Genomic DNA, 23,229 nt, shown 5'->3' with positions numbered 1-23,229 from the left:
TTTCGGGAGATTGTGGTCAGAAGCAAATCCTAGACGAATTTAGTGGAATAGATAACCCCCACCTGCAGCTTCCGAGGCTTAAAGAGTGTTGTACAGCAACTAAAATCCACTGTGAATTCTCACAGATTGGAGAGGGGAAATATTTTGGCATCGCAGACAATGTCGCCCATGCAAGCAAGCCGCTTCATGCGGTTGAGGCCAGAAGCATGTACTAGACGAATTTGAATAAATAACCCTTACCTGCAGCTTTTTAGGCTTCTTGGCCGAAGGGATTTTTCAAAAGTATTGTACTCCGGCTAAAATCCACTATGAATTCTCCCAAATTGAAGAGGAGTTGTGGCATGCCCCGCACACAAGGATATTCAAAAGCATATTGTCAAAAAAAAATTATAAAATTATCTACATTCTGAACAAATTAACTCCGAGTAATTTCGAGCACTCTAAAAAATAGAGAATTCAACTCACTGAAAAAAAATAAAAAAAGTTTATGAACATTAGTAAGGAGTCGGTACAACCTTCTAGCAAAGATGCGACAATCAGGAAACACGAGTTTTCAGCTCAATTACTTACAGAAATTCATTTGAATTGTGCGAACATATACACATCGAAATGGGCCAAATACTCAAAAGAAAACTAAGAAAACTTTGAGATATGACAAGGAAGTTGAAAAGCTCTGAGGAAGCAACATAACAACGAAGAGACATATTCCCTAAAATTAGAGACAAGAAAGGGCAGTACCTTGGGCAACGCTTGAGGATCTGTGGTGGCAAAATTCAATTTGCAAGCCTTCTACACATTTCATAAAGAAAATGCACTCTCAATCTGCAAGCCTTCTACACGTTTCATAAAGAAAATGCACTTTTAGGAAAAGCTTCACCCACAAACTTCTCTAGTTTCTCTAGTGGATGGATCGTAAAACTACAGAACGGTTCCCGTCAATCTCCCATCCAATAAAGATTTCATCATAATAGAAACTTCAATGGCATCAGCCCTGTGTATAACACAAGGTTATTGTCAATGCTCGTGGTGGTGGGCGATTTTGACTTCACCAGCACATAGGCGAACTATATGTCGTCAATATTGACATCAATAGCCAATTGCTAGCCAAATAAGACTGTCTATTGTAGAAATACGCTGGATTGCAACCAACTGTGACTAAAAATGTTCATAGCCCTTTTCACAGCTTCGCTTGTGACTTAGCGAAGTCATGAAAAGGGCTATAAACATTTTTAGTCACAATTGGTCGCAATCCAGTGGATTTCTACAATAGGCAGTCTTATTTGGTCGGCAATTGGCTATTGATGTCAATATTGACGACATATAGATCACCTACGTGCTAGTCAAGTCAAAATCGCCCACCACCATGAGCATTGACAATCAAAAAGGACTTTGTGTTATACATAGGGTTGATGTCATTGAAGTTTCTATTGTAATGAAAACTTTATTGGATGGGAGATTGAGAGGAACCATTATGTAGTTCTACGATCCATCCACAAGAGAAACCAGAAAAGTTTGTGGGTGAAGTTTTTCCTAACAGACGCATTTTCTTTATGAAACGTGTAGAAGGCTTGCAGATTGAATTTTGCTACCACAAATCCTCAAGTGTTGCCCAAGTTACTACCCGTTACTGCTATTTCTTGTTATCACCCCAAGAAACTCTCCTAGGTTGTATCTCGGAGATGCTTGGGAACATTACAAACTCAACTTAATGTTGGAAATGGATGAATGGAAGGAATGATGCTTGTTCAAGCCAGATAACCACTTCTACTATGCTTAACTCCAGACATGGGTGAACACCCCCAGATTGCAAGGCTTTAGACCACCAATTACTCACAGTTTAAGGATTTGGTGAATATGGAGAATACTGACCACACCAGCAGATGCACAAGACCATGTGATGGCCGGCTACAACCAGTAAAAAAGGTCTGCAAATCTATTTCCTAATGCGCAGACAGGATGACAGCTCTCTGGCACTAAGATAACAGAAACCTGCATAACACATTCAATGATACGTACTAGACTTCAACACAGAGGTAGGATGACAGCTCCTCTAATGCTAAACATCAAGAGTACATGAAAAATGCATAACAGGCACAGCCTAGAATAGAATAGAACCGGAAAGTGAGCAATTAACAGCGAAAGAAGCTTGTATTAACTGAAAATGAAGACCAGACGCTGCAAGTATCAAAGTAGTTACAGTCTCCAGAAGTTGAACCTTACATCAAAACGACAACCATCAACCCTGATTACATCTTGTTTGTGGATATATATAGAGTTTGAATACAAAGGCACTCGGCCGTTCTAAGTATGGAGGGGTCATAATTGACCGCCAACCGCTTTAATTGTCTGGTAGTCTCTGCTGCAATCTGTTTGTTTCAATGAATGAATCTGATCTTTTCCGATACTCTGTTGTCCTTTCTGAACAGGTGGAGTGTTGCATGAAAGAAGCTCCATAACTGATAAATGCTCTGATCTGCTCGAGGCATGTCCTTTTTCTTCTCGGCCATTCTTCATGTTAAATGCGGTTGTTGAGGATCTATTACGCCGAGTGCTGGATACTGGCCACCTTCTTCCTTCGGATGCATGTAATGATCGAGGCGAGAGGAGGGATATCAGCGATTGGATTGCGTGGATCGACGGTGGGGATCGTTTTGCAGAGGGTATCGAGAGATATGGGATCGGGATGGACGAGGGCCGTTGGATGGATTTGGATCCAACGATCATCGGGGGCGGAAGATGCGCGGGGATTATCAGCCGGGGAAAACTATGCAATATGGCAAATACACTATCAGCGCAGACTTCTGGCAAAACACATGGCAAATACACTATCGGCAGCGCAAATCGGACTTGAAACTTATTACACGGGAGCGGTGAGTCATATCGGGTCTGACACCTAATATCGCATCGCAAAAATGGAGTGGTATGCGTTAATGTCAAGCCCTGACCCTGTGCAATTTGCGATCAGATCGCATCGCAATATCGCATCGGCAGAAGTCAAGGGGCGTAGCCTTTATACACACATGGATGCAATTTACGATTGCGATTAGATCGCATCGCATCGGCGGAAGTCGAGGGGGGAGCCTTTATACATATGCGATTTGCGATAGTGATTAAAGTTTGAACCCGACTACACCATTGTAACATGATTTAATAGTAATATCGCATCCAATAGGGGCAATCGGTAATCGGCCATCGGCGATGTTACAGACATGACTTATAAAAGACCTCCTGAAAGCTGCAATTGCGATTGTGATTGAGAAATGAAAGCACCAAGTTATATGGTCAGGTCTTATGGAAGGTTTGAACTTCGCACTTAGGACTGGGGCTAAAAAGGGGCTTTGTCAGATTTTGGAGGGTTTATTCGGGGAATGGAGAGGTTTTAGGGGTGAACATATCTGGAAGTGCCAATGCAAAACATGAGAAAAAAAGTTCTATAATTTTGGTTTCCAATAAATTGTGAACTTTTGGGGGAAAGTATGTACCCCATAAAGAAATTTAGGTATAACTTAGAACAATCTAATTGTAAGAGAAACGTATCTGGCTACTAACAGATGAAAACCAACATGAGATGATGATTCAAGCACTACAAAGTTAAATCCTAGTTTTCAAAATACATTCTGTGTTAACTGCACGTGGGCATCAAACTGTTTTTGAAGTTTGGCACTTTAATCAAGTCAATTTCTGTAGATCAAGTGGCTATTAATATCAAGTCAATTTCTACAGATCAATTGGCTATTAATATCACGTCAATTTCTGCAGATCAATTGGCTATTAATATCCAATCAATTTCTGCAGATCAAATGGCTATTCATATCACACTAGTTACAGTAGGTTCAAAACAAACATATATACCAAAACAACAGGGGAAGAATATAGTGCACTCCTGAATCCACATGTACTGATCCCAGCACTCCGTTGAGCTAAACATTTCAGCCCACATCCTACAATAAATAAAACGCTTGACACAATCCCCACACTTAGTACTTATCTTTTTTTGTGGATTTGTTAATAAGTGACTTGTGGATGTGAGGGATGACACCTCCACCTGCTATGGTACCTTTGATCAAAGTATCAAGTTCTTCGTCTCCTCTAATAGCAAGCTGCAAATGCCTTGGGGTGATATGTTTAACCTTGAGATCTTTACTGGCATTTCCCGCAAGTTATAAAACTTCTGCAGTGAGATACTCCAGAATGGCTGCAGAATAAACAGCTACAGTTGCTCCCACCCTTCCATTTGCAGATACTCGAGACTTCAACAGACAGTGGATCCGTCCCACAGGAAACTGCAATAAGAACAAACAGTTCAATCCACCTATTGCAGAAATCTTATGGAGTTCTTGCTCACGGGAATTCTGAACTGTTCCAAAGCTTCAATGAAGATGTTTCTCTCGGGAAGAAAGAAGCTAGAATTACTTTAGTTGAATCAAGATTTTGACAAGAAAATTTATAGAAAATAAATAGATACAACTGTAAGTCAAACAACCAAAAAAAGAGTCCCAGAGAATTCAACATAAAACAGAGTCTCACAAAATTCAAGATATTACAGAAACCTTATGGAGTTCTTTCTCACTGGAGTATTTGAACTATCACAAAGCTTCATTGAAGATGTTTCTTCTAAGAAAACAGATTCCTAGAATTACTTTAGTTGAATCTAGACTTTGACATGCAAATCTGTAGAAAATAAATAATTACAAATGCAAGTCAAACCACTGAAAATCCTGTTCCAAAGTGACTAAGGCCTGTAATCTCCAATTCCAGGTATTCTTGACTTGGATTTGTATCAAGGGTTGCGAGAAAGATAGAGATGTTTTTCCAAGATAGCATGAATAGCTAGCCTGTGAGATTGCATATTATGGGATGGGGGCCATGAAAACTTATGTGGAAAAGCTACAAATTTAGTGCAGGAGAAGAATGGCTAGATTTATCAGACGGTCTACTGGGAGATGGGGTAATGGGAACTCAAATCAAGTGTACAAGGTGGGGATGCATTCCATTCTTCAGAATACATCAAAGGATGTATCTCAGCCCCTATCACTTTGTAAAAAAACATTTAATCACTAGAGAAAGATGGCATTTTGTTTGGAGAATGGGGAGGAGGAGTGGAAGAAATTGTAAAAGCAAAGTCTCCCAATAAGATATTAAGAACGTTTTCAAAATATTAAGAGCGAAGTCTCCGGATAAAATATTAAGAACATTTTCAAAATATTATAAGCAGTCAAAAACACGTTCTTCCAACCACGTCATGCCAGACGGTCATTTAAAAATTTTCAACAAAATATATATGCCGTCAAAAACACGTTCTTCAAACCACGCGTTCTTCAGTATTCAAACCACGTCATGCCTGACGGTCATTTAAAAATTTTCAACAAAATATTATAAGCCGTCAAAAACACGTTCTTCAGTCTTCAAACCACGTCATACCAGACGGTCATTTAAAAATTTTCAACATATTTAACGGCAAAAATGGCCTGTGGCGGGCAAAATGCCCGTCAAATTCCAACACTGGTTTCGAAACTTCCAATTTCCTGTGCGTAGACCTCTACAGTTCTAGAATTAATTTGTTGTTTGGTTACACAGGCGAAACCCTATCCTGCTGCTCACGGTTGATGAACCCTCAACACATTTGCGCTAGGGCTCCCGACTTACAGCAATCTGCCAGGTAATTTAAGATTTTGGCTGACAAAGCCTCAGTTGTATTCCGCCAGTCTGAACATTGATTCAAGGGTTCACTTATTCGACCCAAGGGTCTGCACTTCGGCTCCTCTGAGGGCTTCTTGTTTACTGAAAATATAAAGAGAGACTGTAATTAGTTATGTAGTAATTTTTTAATGGTTATACAGTATTTCTTTTTTGAAAGTGGGTTCTCTGCCGACTTTCCAGCTAATACAGATTCATGCTACTGCGCTCATATGATGTAATTTTGTTGAGTTTCTATTCCGCACCAGGATCTTGGCTACATTATGTATTTAAGTTTAAAAACTCTTTTATTGATCAGTTATCTTAATGGGTTCCATTGAATATTTAAGTTAAAACCCCTTTTGCTTGACAGTGTCGGGTTAACTTAATGAGTTCCATTGAATATTTAAAGTTGCTTGTTTTTGGTTGTATTTGCTACAGTTTTACTAGAATTATTACATTTTGTTCCCGGTGTTGTTCTGTCAGGAAGATAATTTGAAAACTGAATTAACAGGCTACCTTATCAAGTGTGTACATATTCAGTTAATTACAGCAGTCGTTTTTTGATTAAATTACTACAACAGTTACAGTTCGACTTCTTGAGATTTTCCAAAGTTCAAATCCCTTGAGATATGTTTTGCCCTCATGGGCTGGTCTCATCCATGCAAGCAAGTAGTTTCAGGATATTGTGGTCAGAAGCAAATCCTGGACGAATTTAGTGGAATAGATAACCCCCACCTGCAGCTTCTGAGGCTTCAAGAGTGTTGTACAGCAGCTAAAATCCACTGGGAATTCTCCCAGATTGGAGAGGGGAAATATTTTGGCATCATGGATTGTGTCACCTATGCAAGCAAGTCGTTTCATGGGTTGAGGCCAAAAGCATGTACTAGACGAATTTGAATAAATAACCCTTACCTGCTTAGTCCGGCTTAAAATCCACTGTGAATTCTCCCAGATTAGAAAGAGGTAATATTTTGGCATCGTGGTCTGTGTCGCCCATGCAAGCAAGTTGTTTCATAGGGTTGAGGCCAGAAGCATGTACTAGACAAATTTGAATAAATAACCCCTACCTGCAACTTTTTAGGCTTCTTGGCCGAAGGGATTTTTCATGAGTATTGTACTCCGACTAAAATCCACTGTGAATTTTCCGAGATTGAAGAGGAGCTGTGGCATGCGCCGCACACAAGGATATTCAGAAGCATATTGCCAAAAAAAAGCTTATAAAACTATCTGCTGAACAAATTAACTTCAAGTAATTTCCAACGCTAAAAAAAATAGAGAATTCAACTTTATGGACGTTAGTAAGGAGTCAATACAACTTTTCAGCAAAGATCCAACAATCAAGAAACACGAGTTTTCAGCGCAACTACTTGCTGAGATTCATTTGAATTGTGCGAACATATACACATTGACATGGGCCAAATACTCAAAAGAAAACTATGAAAACTTTGAGATATGACAAGGACGCTGAAAAGCTCTGAGGAAGCAACATAGCAGCGTAGAGACATATTCCCCAAAATCAGAGACAAGAAAAGGCAGTAACGGGTAGTAACTTGGGCAACACTTGAGGATCTATGATCGCAAAATTCAATATGCAAGCCTTCCACACGTTTCATAAAGAAAATGCGTTTGTTAGGAAAAACTTCACCCACAAACTTTTATGGTTTCTCTAGTGGATGGATCGCAGAACTACAGAATGGTTCCTCTCAATATCCCATCCAATAAAGTTTTCATTACAATAGAAACTTTAATGACATCAACCCTATGTATAACACAAAGTCCTTTTTTATTGTTAATGCTCATGGTGGTGGGCGATTTTGACTTGACTAGCACGTAGGCCATCTATATGTCATCAATATCCAATCACCAACCAAATAAGACTCCCTATTGTAGAAATCCACTGGATTGCGATCAACTATGACCAAAAATGTTTATAGCCCTTTTCATGACTTCGCTAAGTCACAAGCGAAGCCGTGAAAAGGGCTATGAACATTTTTAGTCACAGTTGGTCGCAATCCAGCGTATTTCTACAATAGACAGTCTTATTTGGCTAGCAATTGGCTATTGATGTCAATATTGACGACATATAGTTCGCCTATGTGCTGGTGAAGTCAAAATCGCCCACCACCACGAGCATTGACAATAACCTTGTGTTATACACAGGGCTTATGCCATTGAAGTTTCTATTGTGATGAAATCTTTATTGGATGGGAGATTGACGGGAACCGTTCTGTAGTTCTACGATCCATCCACTAGAGAACTAGAGAAGTTTGTGGGTGAAGATTTTCCTAACAAGTGCATTTTCTTTATGAAACGTGTAGAAGGCTTGCAGATTGATGAACAAAGTTAGATTGAAGGTTTAAAATTTAAATGGATTTGTGATGCCAAGGTCCCAGTCTTGTTGAATTCTCCGGAAGGGGAGTGTCTTTTGTTTTATTGATTGGAATCCTGTCCAGGCTGACTTTTTAGATTAAAGTTATTTGACAGTGACATGGATTTAAATAAATAGATATAATGGGAGGTGCAACTTTTGTGAATGATTTCTTCCTCAGCACTATTTTGTAGGATGGCTTCTTTATGCAAAAGTTTTCGTCTGATTAGCCAGTAATCAGTTATATAATTTCAATAATAGCAGTTTGCAGAAAAAATTCAATGATACAATTTGTTGGTTTAAAATGCCCAAACAGTGAGTTATAACATTTACTCACGCACTTAAAAATTTGGAACTAATTTGATCTTGATCTTCTCAGTGATTAAAGTATTTTGTCTGATCTCAGAGTAGTTCTTTCAATTTGGTTGGTTGTATATTTATTATTTTGAAAGATGTACTTCTTTCGGGACTATTCCTTATAGCAAGCAACAATTAGCTTATGAAACTAATCCTATATTCAAACTAACCCAACGCCTAATCCTATATTCATGTGGGACTGTACATGTCTTTGAAACTAGAGAAGTTTGTGGGTGAAGCTTTTCCTAACAAGTGCATTTTCTTTATGAAACGTGTAGAAAGCTTGCAGATTGAATTTTGCCCCCACAGATCCTCAAGTGTTGCCCAAGTTACTACCCGTTACTGCCCTTTCTTGTCTCTGATTTTGGGGAATATGTCTCTACGCTGCTATGTTGCTTCCTCAGAGCTTTTCAGCTTCCTTGTATCTCAAAGTTTTCTTAGTTTTCTTTTGAGTATTTGGCCCATGTCAATGTGTATATGTTCGCACAATTAAAATGAATCTCAGCAAGTAATTGAGCTGAAAACTCGTGTTTCTTGATTGTTGGATCTTTGCTGAAAAGTTTTATTGACTCCTTACTAATGTCCATAAAGTTGAATTCTCTATTCTTTTTAGTGTTGGAAATTACTCGAAGTTAATTTGTTCAGCATATACTTTTATAAGCTTTTTTTTGGCAATATGCTTCTGAATATCCTTGTGTGCGGCGCATGCCACAGCTCCTCTTCAATCTCGGAGAATTCGCAGTGGATTTTAGCCGAAGTACAATACTCATGAAAAATCCCTTCGGCCAAGAAGCCTAAAAAGTTACAGGTAAGGGTTATCTATTCAAATTCGTCTAGTACATGCTTCTAGCCTCAACCCCATGAAACGACTTGCTTGCATGGGCGACACAGACCACGATGCCAAAATATTTCCTCTCTCCAATCCGCGAGAATTCACAGTGGATTTTAAGCCAGGCTAAGCAAGTAAGGGTTATTTATTCAAATTCGTCTAGTACATGCTTCTGGCCTCAACCCCATGAAACGACTTGCTTGCATAGGCGACATAGTCCACGATGCCAAAATATTTTTCCTCTCCAATTTGGGAGAATTCCCAGTGGATTTTAGCTGTTGTACAACACTTTTGAAGCCTCGGAAGCTGCAGGTGGGGGTTATCTATTCCACTAAATTCGTCCAGGATTTGCTTCTGACCACAATCTCCTGAAACTACTTACTTGGATGGATGAGACCAGCCCATGAGGGCAAAACATATCTCAAGGGATTTGAACTTTGGAAAATCCTAAGAAGTCAAACTGTAACTCTTGTTGTAAGTTAATCAGAAAAAAGGCTGTTGTAATTAACTGAATATGTACACACTTAATAAGGTAGACCGTTAATTCAATTTTCAAATTATCTTCCTGACAGAACACCACTGAGAACAAAATGTAATAATTCTAGTAAAACTGTAGCAAATACAACCAAAAACAAGCAACTATAAATATTCAATGGAACTCATTAAGTTAACTCGACACTGTCAAGCAAAAAGGGGGTTTTAACCTAAATATTCAATGGAACCCATTAAGATAACCGATCAATAAAAGAGTTTTTAAACTTAAATACATAATGTAGCCAAGATCCTGGTGCGGAATAGAAACTCAACAAAATTACATCATATGAGCGCAGTAGCATGAATCTGTATTAGCCGGAAAGTCGGCAGAGAACCCACTTTCAAAAAAGAAATACTATATAACCATTAAAAAATTACTACATAACTAATTACAGTCTCTCTTAATATTTTCAGTGAACAAGAAGCCCTCAGAGGAGCCAATGTGCAGACCCTCGGGTCGTATAAGTGAACCCTTGAATCAATGTTCAGACTGGCGAAATACAACTGAGGCTCTGTCGGCCAAAACCTTAAATTACCTGGCAGATTGTTGTAAGTCGGGAGCCCTAGCGCAAATGTTGAAGGTTCATCAACCGTGAGGTGCAGGAGAGGGTTTCACATGTGTACCCAAACAACAAATTAATTCTAGAACTGTAGAGGTCTACGCATAGGAAACTTGAAGTTTCGAAACCAGTGTTGGAATTTGACGGGCATTTTTCCCGTCACAGGCCATTTTAGCCGTTAAATACGTTGAAAAATTTTAAATGACCGTCTAACATGACATGGTTTGAAGACTGAAGAACGTGTTTTTGACGGCTTAAAATATTTTGTTGAAAGTTTTTAAATGACCGTCAGGCATGACGTGGTTTGAAAACTGAAGAAAGCGTGGTTTAACACGTCATGCCAGGCGGTCATTTAAAAATTTTCAACAAAATATTACATGTTGTGCCAGACGGTCATTTAAAAATTTTCAACAGAATATCATACGCTGTCAAAAACACGTTCTTCAAACCACGTCATGCCTAACGGTCATTTAAAAATTTTCAACAAACTAATATAAGCCGTCAAAAACACGTTCTTCAGTCTTCAAAACACGTCATGCCAGACGGTCATTTAAAATTTTTCAACGTATTTAACGGCTAAAATGGCCTGTGACAGGCAAAATGCTCGTCAAATTCCAACCCTGGTTTCGAAACTTCCAGTTTCCTGTGCGTAGACCTCTACAGTTCTAGAATTAATTTGTTGTTTGGTTACACAGGCGAAACCCTCTCCTGCTGCTCACGGTTGATGAACCCTCAACATTTGCGCTAGGGCTCCCGACTTACAGCAATCTGCCAGGTAATTTAAGATTTTGGCCGACAGAGCCTCAGTTGTATTCCGCTAGTCTGAACATTGATTCAAGGGTTCACTTATTCGACCCGAGGGTCTGCACTTCGACTCCTCTAAGGGATTCTTGTTTACTGAAAATATTAAGAGAAATTATTAAGGAATTTAGACTTCTGTGATCCATAACATTGTTTATATAATCTTCGGCAAAATCACATAACCAATCTTTTGTCGACGCGTTTCGAACCAACCAGTGTGGTTCATCGTCCTGACGATGAACCACACTGGTTGGTTCGAAACGCGTCGACAAAAGATTGGTTATGTGATTTTGCCAAAGATTATATAAACAATATTAAGAGAGACTGTAATTAGTTATGTTAATTTTTTAATAGTTATATAGTATTTCTTTTTTGAAAGTAGGTTCTCTGCCGACTTTCCGACTAATACAGATTCCTGTGCGTAGACCTCTACAGTTCTAGAATTGATTTGTTGTTTGGTTACACAGGCGAAACCCTCTCTTGCTGCTCACGGTTGATGAACCCTCAACATTTGCGCTAGGGCTCCCGACTTACAGCAATCTGCCAGGTAATTTAAGATTTTGGCCGACAGAGCCTCAATTGTATTCCGCTAATCTGAACATTGATTCAAGGGTTCACTTATTCGACCCGAGGGTCTGCACTTCGGCTCCTCTGAGGGCTTCTTGTTTACTGAAAATATTAAGAGAGACTGTAATTAGTTATGTAGTAATTTTTTAATGGTTATATAGTATTTCTTTTTTGAAAGTGGGTTCTCTGCCGACTTTCCGGCTAATACAGATTCATGCTACTGCGCTCATATGATGTAATTTTGTTGAGTTTCTATTCCGCACCAGGATCTTGGCTACATTATGTATTTAAGTTTAAAAACTCTTTTATTGATCGGTTATCTTAATGGGTTCCATTGAATATTTAGGTTAAAACCCCCTTTTTGCTTGACAGTGTCGAGTTAACTTAATGAGTTCCATTGAATATTTATAGTTGCTTGTTTTTGGTTGTATTTGCTACAGTTTTACTAGAATTATTACATTTTGTTCTCAGTGGTGTTCTGTCAGGAAGATAATTTGAAAATTGAATTAACGGTCTACCTTATTAAGTGTGTACATATTCAGTTAATTACAACAGCCTTTTTTCTGATTAACTTACAACAAGAGTTACAGTTTGACTTCTTAGGATTTTCCAAAGTTCAAATCCCTTGAGATATGTTTTGCCCTCATGGGTTGGTCTCATCCATCCAAGCAAGTAGTTTCAAGAGATTGTGGTCAGAAGCAAATCCTGGACGAATTTAGTGGAATAGATAACCCCCACCTGCAGCTTCCGAGGCTTCAAAAGTGTTGTACAGCAGCTAAAATCCACTGGGAATTCTCCCAAATTGGAGAGGAAAAATATTTTGGCATCGTGGACTATGTCGCCTATGCAAGCAAGTCGTTTCATGGGGTTGAGGCCAGAAGCATGTACTAGACGAATTTGAATAAATAACCCTTACTTGCTTAGCCTGGCTTAAAATCCACTGTGAATTCTCTCAGATTGGAGAGAGGAAATATTTTGGCATCGTGGTCTGTGTCGCCCATGCAAGCAAGTCGTTTCATGGGGTTGAGGCCAGAAGCATGTACTAGACGAATTTGAATAAATAACCCTTACCTGCAACTTTTTAGGCTTCTTGGCCGAAGGGATTTTTCATGAGTATTGTACTTCGGCTAAAATCCACTGCGAATTCTCCGAGATTGAAGAGGAGCTGTGGCATGCGCCGCACACAAGGATATTCAGAAGCATATTGCCAAAAAAAAGCTTATAAAACTATCTGCTGAACAAATTAACTTCGAGTAATTTCCAACACTAAAAAAAATAGAGAATTCAACTTTATAGACATTAGTAAGGAGTCAATACAACTTTTCAGCAAAGATCCAACAATCAAGAAACACAAGTTTTCAGCTCAACTACTTGCTGAGATTCATTTGAATTGTGCGAACATATACACATTGACATGGGCCAAATACTCAAAAGAAAACTAAGAAAACTTTGAGATATGACAAGGAAGCTGAAAAGCTCTGAGGAAGCAACATAGCAGCGTAGAGACATATTCCCCAAAATCAGAGACAAGAAAAGGCAGTAACGGGTAGTAACTTGGGCAACACTTGAGGATCTGTGGTGGCAAAATTCAATCTGCAAGCCTTCTACACGTTTCATAAAGAAAATGCGTCTATTAGGAAAAACTTCACCCACAAACTTTTCTGGTTTCTCTAGTGGATGGATCGCAGAACTACAGAATGGTTCCTCTCAATCTCCCATCCAATAAAGTTTTCATTACAATAGAAACTTCAATGACATCAACCCTATGTATAACACAAAGTCCTTTTTTATTGTCAATGCTCATGGTGGTGGGCGATTTTGACTTGACTAGCACGTAGGCCATCTATATGTCGTCAATATTGGCATCAATAGCCAATTGTCGACCAAATAAGACTGCCTATTGTAGAAATCCACTGGATTGCGACCAACTGTGACTAAAAATGTTTATAGCCCTTTTCATGACTTCGCTAAGTCACAAGTGAAGCCGTGAAAAGGGCTATGAACATTTTTAGTCACAGTTGGTCGCAATCCAGCGTATTTCTACAATAGACAGTCTTATTTGGCTAGCAATTGGCTATTGATGTCAATATTGACGACATATAGTTCGCCTATGTGCTGGTGAAGTCAAAATCGCCCACCACCACGAGCATTGACAATAAAATTGTGTTATACACAAGGCTGATGCCATTGAAGTTTCTATTGTGATGAAATCTTTGTTGGATGGGAGATTGACGAGAACCGTTCTATAGTTCTACGATCCATCCACTAGAGAAACTAGAGAAGTTTGTGGGTGAAGCTTTTCCTAACAAGTGCATTTTCTTTATGAAACTTGTAGAAGGCTTGCAGATTGATGAACAAAGTTAGATTGAAGGTTTAAAATTTAAATGGATTTGTGATGCCAAGGTCCCATTCTTGTTGAATTCTCAGGAAGGGGAGTGTCTTTTGTTTTATTGATTGGAATCCTGTCCATGCTGACTTTTTAGATTAAAGTTATTTGACAGTGACATGGATTTAAATAAATAGATATAATGGGAGGTGCAACTTTTGTGAATGATTTCTTCCTCAGCGCTATTTTGTAGGATGGATTCTTTATGTAAAAGTTTTCGACTGATTAGCCAGTAATCAGTTATATAATTTCAATAATAGCAGTTTGCAGAAAAAATTCAATGATACGATTTGTTGTTTTAAAATGCCCAAGCAGTGAGTTATAACATTTACTCACGCACTTAAAATTTTGGAACTGGTTTGATCTTGATCTTCTCAGTGATTAAAGTATTTTGTCTGATCTCAGAGTAGTTCTTTCAATTTGGTTGGCTGTATATTTATTATTTTGAAAGATGTACTTCTTTCGGGACTATTCCTTATAGCAGGCAACAATTAGCTCATGAAACTAATCCTATATTCAAACTAACCCAACGCCTAATCCTATATTCATCTGGGTCTGTACATGTCTTTGAAACTAGAGAAGTTTGTGGGTGAAGCTTTTCCTAACAAGTGCATTTTCTTTATGAAACGTGTAGAAGGCTTGCAGATTGAATTTTGCCACCACAGATCCTCAAGTGTTGCACAAGTTACTACCCGTTACTGCCTTTTCTTGTCTCTAATTTTGGGGAATATGTCTCTACGCTGCTATGTTGCTTCCTCAGAGCTTTTCAGCTTCCTTGTCATATCTCAAAGCTTTCTTAGTTTTCTTTTGAGTATTTGGCCCATGTCCATGTGTATATGTTCGCACAATTCAAATGAATCTCAGCAAGTAATTGAACTGAAAACTCGTGTTTCTTGATTGTTGGATCTTTGCTGAAAGTTGTATTGACTCCTTACTAACGTCCATAAAATTGAATTCTCTATTTTTTTTTAGGGTTGGAAATTACTCGAAGTTAATTTGTTCAGCAGATAGTTTTATAAGCTTTTTTTTGGCAATATGCTTCTAAATATCCTTGTGTGCGGCGCATGCCACAGCTCCTCTTCAATCTCAGAGAATTCGTAGTGGATTTTAGCCGAAGTACAATACTCATGAAAAATCCCTTCGGCCAAGAAGCCTAAAAAGTTGCAAGTAAGGTTATTTATTCAAATTCGTCTAGTACATGCTTCTGACCTCAACCCCATGAAACGACTTGCTTGCATGGGCGACACAGACCACGATGCCAAAATATTTCCTCTCTCCAATCCGGGAGAATTCACAGTGGATTTTAAGCCAGACTAAGCAGGTAAGGGTTATTTATTCAAATTCGTCTAGTACATGCTTCTGGCCTCAACCCCATGAAACGACTTGCTTGCATAGGCGACACAGTGCACGATGCCAAAATATTTCCCCTCTCCAATCTGGGAGAATTCCCAGTGGATTTTAGCTGCTATACAACACTCTTGAAGCCTCGGAAGCTGCAAGTGGGGGTTATCTATTCCACTAAATTCGTCCAGGATTTGCTTCTGACCACAATCTCCTGAAACTACTTGCTTGCATGGATGAGACCAGCCCATGAGGGCAAAACATATCTCAAGGGATTTGAACTTTGGAAAATCTCAAGAAGCCGAACTATAACTGTTGTAGTAAGTTAATCAGAAAAAAGGCTGTTGTAATTAACTGAATATGTACACACTTAATAAGGTAGCCCGTTAATTCAGTTTTCAAATTATCTTCCTGAAAAAACAGCACCGAGAACAAAATGTAATAATTCTAGTAAAACTGTAGCAAATACAACCAGAAACAAGCAACTGTAAATATTCAATGGAAGTCATTAAGTTAACTCGACACTGTCAAGCAAAAGGGGTTTTAACTTAAATATTCAATGGAACCCATTAAGATAACCGATCAATAAAAGAGTTTTTAAACTTAAATACATAATGTAGCCAAGATCCTAGTGCAGAATAGAAACTCAACAAAATTACATCATATGAGCGCAGTAGCATGAATCTGTATCAGCCGGAAAGTCAGCAGAGAACCCACTTTCAAAAAAGAAATACTATATAACCATTAAAAAATTACTACATGACTAATTACAGTCTCTCTTAATATTTTCAGTAAACAAGAAGCCCTCAGAGGAGCCAAAGTGCAGACCCTCGAGTCGAATAAGTGAACCCTTGAATCAATGTTCAGACTGGCGGAATACAACTGAGGCTCTGTCGGCCAAAATCTTAAATTACCTGGCAGATAGCTGTAAGTCGGGAGCCCTAGCGCAAATGTTGAGGGTTCATCAACTGTGAGCAGCAGGAGAGGGTTTTGCCTGTGTAACCAAACAACAAATTAATTCTAGAACTGTAGAGGTCTACGCACAGGAAACTGGAAGTTTCGAAACCAGTGTTGGAATTTGACGGGCATTTTGCCCGTCACAGGCCATTTTAGCCATTAAATATGTTGAAAAATTTTAAATGACCGTCTGGCATGACGTGGTTTGAAGACTGAAGAACGTGTTTTTGACGGCTTATAATATTTTGTTGAAAATTTTTAAATGACCGTCAGTGATGACGTGGTTTGAACACTGAAGAACGCGTGGTTTGAAGAACGTGTTTTCGATGGCATATAATATTTTGTTGAAAATTTTTAAATGACCGTCTGGCATGACGTGGTTGGAAGAACATGTTTTTGACTGCTTATAATATTTTGTAAACGTTCTTAATATTTTATCTGGAGACTTCGCTCTTAATATTTTGAAAACATTCTTAATATCTTATCGGGAGACTTTGCTTTTACAAACTTCGCGATTTTAAAATAGAATAGGTTAAAGATAGTCGTCTGTGGGATAGATTACTTCTTCATCTGCTTGATATATTCGGTCTTTTTTTTGTCTGTGAATAAGAAATTGAGGTATGTCCTATAACTAGCAATTGCCCCAAAAGGTGCAAAGAGAGGTTGATAAGATTATTAAATTGTGATAATTCCAAAGACATGTACAATACCAGATGAATATAGGATTAGGCGTTGGGTTAGTTTGAATATAGGATTAGTTTCATAAGCTAATCGTTGCTTGCTATAAGGAATAGTCCCGAAAGAAGTACATCTTTCAAAATAATAAATATACAGCCAACCAAATTAAAAGAACTACTCTAAGATCAGACAAAACACTTTAATCACTGAGAAGATCAAGATCAAACCAGTTCCAAATTTTTAAGTGCGTAAGTAAATTTATAACTCACTGCTTGGGCATTTTAAAATAACAAATCGTATCATTGAATTTTTCTGCAAACTGCTATTATTGAAATTATATAACTGATTACTGGCTAATCAGACGAAAACTTTTACATAAAGAAGCCATCCTACAAAATAATGCTGAGGAAGAAATCATTCACAAAAGTTGCACCTCCCATTATATCTATTTATTTAAATCCATGTCACTGTCAAATAACTTTAATCTAAAAAGTCAGCCTAGACAGGGTTCCAATCAATAAAACAAAAGACACTCCCCTTCCGGAGAATTCAACAAGAATGGGACCTTGGCATCACAAATCCATTTAAATTTTAAACCTTCAATCTAACTTTGTTCATCAATGTAGAGTAATCCTGGACTGCTTTAAAATTGGAAATTAGCTCCAAATAGCAATTATATCAAATGGAAAAAGTGGGAAAAAGATGTTCTGAAATGCAGGTTGGAGGGAAAAGAAAAAATCAACAAAAAGGACTATCCAATATCTGCCAGATATGTTTCACTTGTAAAATATAACTTTTACAACATCCATTATCTGATTTCTTTAGGGACCAACGACCTGGCATCAATAGATATGATGCTAATTGAATGTCTTTTGTCAAACCTCGATCCTTGAGTCCAAAGACTCAAATAACTTTGGACGTGTTCTATACTTGCACTGCATCATAGACAAATTTGAACTTTGACCATTAGAGGCTGCTCGTAGACTGATTCTCAAGTCATTGAGGACAACAATACTCCTCCAAAATAAACGCCCCTTCAAACATGTATTTAGCATACCCAGCATGACATTTAGAAATACAAATAGAAAAAATGACAATCTAAACAAATTTCCATCATTTAACCAGGTATGGTGTGGGAAAACTTACATCAATGTAGTCTTGATCAGTTGACCACCATAAACACATGTTCATAGTGTCATAAACTCTCCTACACACAAATGACGATATGCCTGAAGGAAGTTCAACGCCTTTCGTGAGAAATACAACTTTACATGGATGAAGCAATGAGGCAACTGATATCTCATCTTTGTGAAATGAAATAACCAGTTGTACAAACACACGATGAAATCATGTAAGACAAACATTAAAGCTTCAAAATATCTCATTTGTTCGCAACTCTATTGAATATGGAATAGCAAAATAGCAGATGCGTAATAGATCATAATAAGCATACCAAATGAATATGAGCTCGCAGCGTGTGCTGATTAATTGCTTTTACCATATAGAATTGTCATAAGGTCCATGTGGATGATGGTAACCACATTAGCCCATCCATATTCTCTTCCACTGCAAGATTGGTATTTTTAGATAAAGGTAGCTTGAAAATAAAAACTGGTTGATACGCTAAGAATGCCAACTGCCCATCTACGTTACAGGCTTAAGCAGTTGACGAAAATATTCCGCCTATCATAGGAGAAATAACGTTAAAGCCATGAAACTTAACACTGCCTAATATACGACTTACAGTAATAAAAATGTGAAGACCAAAATACCAAATGTCTAGAAAGTAGGAAAGCCTTTATGCATATCACTACAACAATAGGACTCAAAATAACGACATAAAATGAGCTCCCTATACAAAATCAGGGAAGGTAACTCTACACTAAAATACGCAGCCTATGACAGCGAGTCGTGAAGTTAAAACTGTTTGCAGTTATTTGAAAACAACTCAAAATCAAACAAGAAAGGTTAAATTTTTCCAAGTTGTAAATCTCAACCACAAGCTAGCCCCAAAATACCACTCATATAGATATTTAAAACAACAAATATTCAATTATCTGTGGTGCAACAATTTTTAATCCAAAAAAAGGGCTTGACTGCTTAAACGAAACCAGCAACAACTCTATATCTTGTAGCAATGATATCGGGGATATCAAGGCTGGAGACTTAGACAGTTCCAACAACCAAAAACTTCAGAAAATCATAACCGAGGGGAACACACTTGCAAACTCATGAAGTGTTAAATAAACCTAAGATTTCTACGGTACAAGTCACCACAATGTATAATTGCATATTTTCACAAAAGAAAGAAGTACTACATATAAGACATTTACAGTTTTGCATCCAAATGGGAAAGAGAACGCGGAAGCTTTCAAAACCTAATCGAGTCGCTAATTTCTTCACCGACCTCAAAACTGTGCCGTTCAGGCGATATTTTATGGGGTTTCTCTCTCAAAAACAAGTGCTAAAGCTTTGAAATATGATCGAACGGTGGATTTCTATGAGCATGCAAAACAAAAGACCTATGATAACAGAAACATCATATATTCAACAAGAGCCTTACCTGCGAGGGTTGGTGTGTAGTGGGTGATAATGTTGAAAAACTTTCCAGGAAGACCTTACGCTTTTGTTGAATGAACCTAAGATCCAAGTGAAATTGGGAAAGATTTATCCAAGACAGATAAACAAAATTCCTGGTGAAAACCTCAGAGAGAGGATTTGTAACACTGAAGGAGGGTTTGCAACGACTTCTAAGTCCGAGGAGGAAAAAGATACCTGTGGTGTGCTAGAGTAGGTTTCACCTCGAGCACCAGAAGAGTGAGGTTGCAGAGCGCCAACGGCCAAGGGAGATTTTCAAATCAATTCACGCAGTTAAAATACGGGCACATACAGAGACGCAAGAAGCTAATAGCAAAGAACAGAGACTAGAAGCCGAGCTGACCTGAAGGCAGCATCAAGCCAGATAGAACCAGAGAGAGTCAGAGAGTCTGTGGACTCCATTGAAGGCTTGAGAGGTTCAAGCAAGCTCCTCGATATAGGCCTGTCATACTACTGTGACCCTCGGAGGTTGAGTTTCAATGAGGAGACTCTATGCACTCCATTCCTACTGACTTCATTCTGTTTAGTGAGACTCGAATCGAGCTCACTGTTGTAAAAACTCTGCTTGGAAACATAATAGAGAGGCCACCACTGAAAGGCTGGACCAGGAGACGGTGCCTTGGAGAGGCTTCCCGACTCCTTCGGGGATTTATCGAGCCTACAACACATCGACCTGTCTTACTGCGGTGCCTTGGAGAGGCTTCCCGACTCCTTCGGGAATTTAATTAAGCTTAAATATATTAATTTATTGGGATGCCATAAGTTAACCATCCCTGGTGGAACTTTTCGAAAGATTACGCTTGAATACATGGGTTTCCCTGAATGGCGCATCGAAGTGTTGCCCCCCCAAATTGCTCATCAGTGGTCCCTGGAAAAATTACTGTTGTGCCTTATAAACATGGAAGAATGGCCAAGTGCAACTGGAGAGTCAAGCCATTTGGAAAAGTTGGTATTAGAAACGCCTTTCTTAGAAGCGCTGCCGCCTTGTTTTGGACGTGACCTAAGGAACTTGAAGCATTTGGAGCTGCTAAGCTGCCGGAGTTTGAAACGTTTGCCGGATTCCTTTCTCCTCTTGGATCAGTTGATGAACATGGAAGAATGGCCAAGTGCAACTGGAGAGTCAAGCCATTTGGAAAAGTTGGTATTAGAAACGCCTTTGTTGGAAGCGCTGCCGCCTTGTTTTGGACGTGACCTTAGGAACTTGAAGCATTTGGAGCTGCTAAGCTGCCGGAGTTTGAAACGTTTGCCGGATTCCTTTCTCCTCTTGGATCAGTTGATAAAGTTGATAGTGGAGGACTGTCCCTTACAAGAACTGCCTTTTGAAACGGTTGAAGGCGGAAGTGAAACAATGACAGACTCAGGAGGACAAGGAACATTGAGTAATTTGGAGAGGCGCCTGCTTCGGCTTCAACACTTGGAACTGCACAAAACACAAATATCGGAGATATCATTTCCTACCGGTGTTTGCCCCGAACTCCAATATCTGGACATCAGGGATTGTCAAGATCTGGTGGAGGTTGGAACATTGCCAAATGCACTCATAAAACTGCAATTGATCGATTGTCCTAAATTGAGGAAAATAGAACGGCTATCTGGTTTTGCGAAGTGCCTGCTTCATCTTCAACACTTGGAACTGCACAACACAGCAATATCAGAGGTATCATTTCCTACGGGTGTTTGCCCCAACCTCCAGCATCTCAACATCAAGGACTGTGAAGATCTGATTGAGGTTCGGACATTGCCAAATGCACTCATAAAACTGGAATTGGACAACTGTCCTAAATTGAAGCTGATGAGCATAGCGGATTTGGCGCAGGTGATGCAGCTGCGAGAAATACGCGTTCATCTGTGCAATGGGTTAGAAGAGCTGCTAGGCGTTGGATATTTGAAGTCCTTGGAGGTGTTGCAGGTATCTAGATGTATGAAGCTGAAAAGCATAACGGGTTTGGAACAGCTGACACAGCTCCGAGAACTAGACGTTTCCAACTGCTGTGAGTTAAAAGAGCTGCTGAGCGTTGGAAGAATCGCCAACTGTACCGTGACTTGGGACAGGCTACATGTGCCGCTGCCGTTGTTGCTCTTCACTCTGCCGCCCATGCATAGCCTAGCATCTTTACCAATTTTCTCCTTTAAAGGAACAGCTATTATTGTTTTTTTCTCATTAACCTTCTGAAATTTTTGTTTCGCTTCCCGGCTTTATAGCCTCCATTCTTCGCTAAACCAGCTAGATCATACCAATTCTCGTGAAATTTCACAAAGCGATTAAGAAAAGACGGAGAGAACAAAATTTCCTCGGGAATCTCAAAACGAGCCGCGTAAATTCAAGATTTGTAAGGTTTCCAAACGGGAAAGAGAACGCAGAAGCTTTCAAAACCTAATCGAGTCGCTAATTTCTTCACCGACCTCAAAACTATGCCGTTGAGGCGAGATTTTCTGGGGTTTCTCTCTCAAAAACAAGTGCTAAAGCTTTGAAATATGATCGAACGGTGGATTTCTATGAGCATGCAAAACAAAAGACCTATGATAACAGAAACATCATATATTCAACAAGAGCCTTCCCTGCGAGGGTTGGTGTGTAGTGGGTGATAATGTTGGTGTGTAGTGGGTGATAATGTTGAAAAACTTTCCAGGAAGACCTTACGCTTTTGTTGAATGAACCTAAGATCCAAGTAAAATTGGGAAAGATTTATCCAAGACAGATAAACAAAATTCCCCTCAGAGAGGATTTGTAACACTGATTTATCCAAGACAGATAAACAAAAATCGTGGTGAAAACCTCAGAGAGAGGATTTGAAACACTGAAGGAGGGTTTGCAACGGCTTCTAAGTCCGAGGAGGAAAAAGATACCTGTGGTGTGCTAGTGTAGGTTTCACCTCGAGCACCAGGAGAGCGAGGTTGCAGAGAGCGAGGTTGCAGAGCGCCAACGGCCAAGGGAGAAATGAGAGGCGTGTTTCGGAGTTGGGATCTGCTTGAAATGGAAGGGACGACCAGAGATGCAATGAACCTGGACCTGGGTATGCTAAATACATGTTTTATTTTGGAGTATTGTTGTCCTCAATGACTTGAGAATCAGCCTACGAGCAGCCTTGATGGTCAAAGTTCGAATTTGTCTATGATGCAGGATAGAACACCTCCAAAGTTATTTGAGTCTTTAGACTCAAGGATCGAGGTTTGACAAAAGACATTCAATTAGCATCATATCTATTGATGCCAGGTTGTTGGTTTCTAAAGAAATCAGAGACCGGATGTTGTAAAAGTTCTATTTTACAAGTGAAACATATCTGGAGATATTGGATAGTTTTTTTTGGTTGATTTTTTCTTCTTCCCTCCCATTTTTGCATTTCAAAACATTTTTTTCCCACTTTTTCTATTGGATATAATTGCTATTTGGGGCTAATTTCCAATTCTAAAGCAGTGCAGGATTACTCTACATTGATGCACAAAGTTAGATTGAAGGTTTAAAATTTAAATGGATTTGTGATGCCAAGGTCCCATTCTTGTTGAATTCTCCAGAAAGGGAGTGTCTTTTGTTTTATTGATTGGAACTTTTTAGATTAAAGTTATTTGACAGTGA

The 23,229-nt window shown here is 39.0% G+C and overlaps 1 protein-coding gene across 4 annotated transcripts in view; it reads right to left on the bottom strand.

Annotated features, from left to right (window-relative positions):
- LOC149197245 (phosphomevalonate kinase, peroxisomal-like) overlaps positions 1-22,724 on the bottom strand; it is a 257,594-nt gene extending 234,870 nt beyond the window's left edge. The window contains exons 1-3 of one of the 4 annotated variants that reach the window (XM_089405790.1): positions 22,503-22,724; positions 18,511-18,623; positions 18,204-18,286 (exon numbers count right to left, since the gene is read on the bottom strand). The gene's annotated coding sequence lies outside the window, so the exon portion shown is untranslated. Of the gene's footprint in view, positions 1-18,203; positions 18,342-18,510; positions 18,624-19,832; positions 19,898-22,502 lie in introns of those variants that run through there. The other 3 variants (XM_089405789.1, XM_089405792.1, XM_089405791.1) reach the window with 3 other exon arrangements.
- Between the last annotated feature and the right edge of the window lie 505 nt (positions 22,725-23,229).

The sequence above is a fragment of the Pinus tabuliformis genome, chromosome 2_2 (genome assembly GCF_031772625.1).
Source record: "Pinus tabuliformis cultivar Carrire ecotype Pingquan chromosome 2_2, CPIR1, whole genome shotgun sequence".
In the NCBI taxonomy this organism is placed as follows: domain Eukaryota; kingdom Viridiplantae; phylum Streptophyta; class Pinopsida; order Pinales; family Pinaceae; genus Pinus; species Pinus tabuliformis.
Note: the sequence above shows the minus strand (reverse complement) of the source record. Positions and strands in the feature narration are given on the sequence as shown.